The following is a 2,186-nucleotide window of genomic DNA, read 5'->3' as shown; positions in this document are numbered from 1 at the left end:
AAAAAAAAAAAAAAAAAAAAAAAAAGGTTGATGGGACTAGCGGGTAGATAGCAAATTTGAAGGTATTGTATGTTTGTATTTAAGATTATCGCAACATCAGCTATACTTGTAATTTTTATCAGTTATAGTTGCTTTTTTAATTTATCCGTATAAGGAATAAATATCAAAATAAACTATTAGGTCAATAATAGGACTCATTCGTCTGAGTTGAAAATATATTTTGTGTAGATTTGGGGTTTTTATTTCAAACCGGAAGATCATTCTAAAGTAAAGATTGCAGCCAACAGTAATATTAGCGTGATTGAAAGTTTGAGGAAGCATTTGACTCCAAGACAATTTAAATGTTCAGAGAAACATGTTTCAGATACTTTGTTGATTTGCCGATGGTAGCTATGCAACCCTGCTTGATACACACTTTATTGTTGAGGGAGGTTGTTCACGATAATAGAGATGAATTATGGTTATCATTGAATGGTTGTAAAATACATTTTGATATCGGTGAATTTGCGTTTGTTACGTGTTTGAAATGTACTGGTGCGGCAATAAATGTTATGATGCTAATCAAAGTTGTAGTTTGATTGATCGGTATTTTGGAGGAATTAAGAAGCTTAATAGCAAGGCTATAGTCCATTGTTTTGAAGCGGAGAGATGGTCATCAGATCAAGATGCAGTGAAGATGTTGTGATGTACTTCATTAACATTTTTTTATTTTCATCAATTCCTGATAGTCCTGTCTCAGTTGGTCACTTTGAGTTAGTTGAGTCTGGTGAATTTGAAAATTATCCATGGGGTAAATTGGTTTTTAACGAAATGTATACCTCATTGAAAAAGATTTTCGAGGGAAGAAAGCAAAAAAATATTCCGGGCTATATGGACTTCCATTAGCATTCCAAATCTGGTTTTATGAATGTTGTCCTCGAGCAAAAGATCAACTTGCTGTGTTTGTTTAGCATAAAGTCCCTCGCATGCTTAGCTGGAAAGTGATCAGTAATCATACTTTAGGAAAGGCATCAAAGTTACGGTCTGACATACAGGTTACATTTAATTATACTTTCTTGTACCTGTTAATAAGCATTTGTATTATATTTTATAATATTTATGTATTTTACTATATAGTTGGAGGTGAGAAATATTTTACCAAAAACACTTGAGAAATCAAGTATGGATGTGCTTGCTTTTTTTTTTTTTTTTTTGTATTGGAATGGAAGAGAATGCAACAGTTCAGGATGATGTTGTATGTGAACTTGGCGACCATGACTTCCAATCTCCTTTTCCTTGTGATGACCCAAAGGGTCATATTTTATTTTAGAACCCGAATCCGGGTTCTGAGGCTTTGAAAACTTTATTTTTTTCTCCTTGATTTGCATGCGCAGTCCGAACGCGTGTCCGGAAAGCTTTTATGTGAAATTTAAGAAAAAAATTAAATTTGGCCTTTAAAATTGGTTAAAGTTGACTTCGGTCAATTTTTTTATAAACGGACCCGGAACCATGATTTGACGGTCCCGTAGGGTCCGTAGTAAAATATGGGACTTTGGCGTATGCCCAGAATCGAATTCCGAGGTCCCTAGCCTGAGAAAAGAATTTTTAAAGAAAATTATTTGCTGAAAAATATAAGGACTTCTGGAAATGAAATGGTGTGTGATCTTGATGGTATCAGGCCTGTATTTCGATTACGGAGCTCGGTACTGGTTTAAAATAATATTTAAGTCGCACCTGTGAAATTTGGTAAGAATCGGAGCTGATTTGATATAAATCGGGCCCTAGGTTGAGAAAATAGAAATTTTGAACCATCTTATGAATTTCATGAATTTGAGGTTAAATTTGTAGTTGTTGATGTTATTTTGATGATCTGATCGCACGAGCAAGTCCGTGTGATGTTAGTAGACTTGCGTGCATGTTTGGTTTGGAGCCTCGAGGGCTCGGGTGAGTTTTAGATAGACCACGGAGTGAGTTTGGACTTAGAAAATTTCTGTTGGTATTTTTGTTGGAGGCTCTGATCTCGCAATTGCGAGGTCAGGCTTCGCAATTGCGAGCCTAACAGGCTTGGCAATTGCGAGGGCTTTATCGCAATTGCAAAAAAGCCCAGGCCAGCACTTATTCGCATTAGCGAACACCCCTTCGTAATTGCGAAGTCATCAGGGAGGGGCCAGTCATCGCAATTGCGACAAATTGCTCGCAATTGCGAG

Source organism: Nicotiana attenuata, chromosome 6 (assembly GCF_001879085.1).
Source record: "Nicotiana attenuata strain UT chromosome 6, NIATTr2, whole genome shotgun sequence".
In the NCBI taxonomy this organism is placed as follows: domain Eukaryota; kingdom Viridiplantae; phylum Streptophyta; class Magnoliopsida; order Solanales; family Solanaceae; genus Nicotiana; species Nicotiana attenuata.
The sequence above is the reverse complement of the archived record's forward strand: the minus strand, read 5'-3'. Positions refer to the sequence as shown.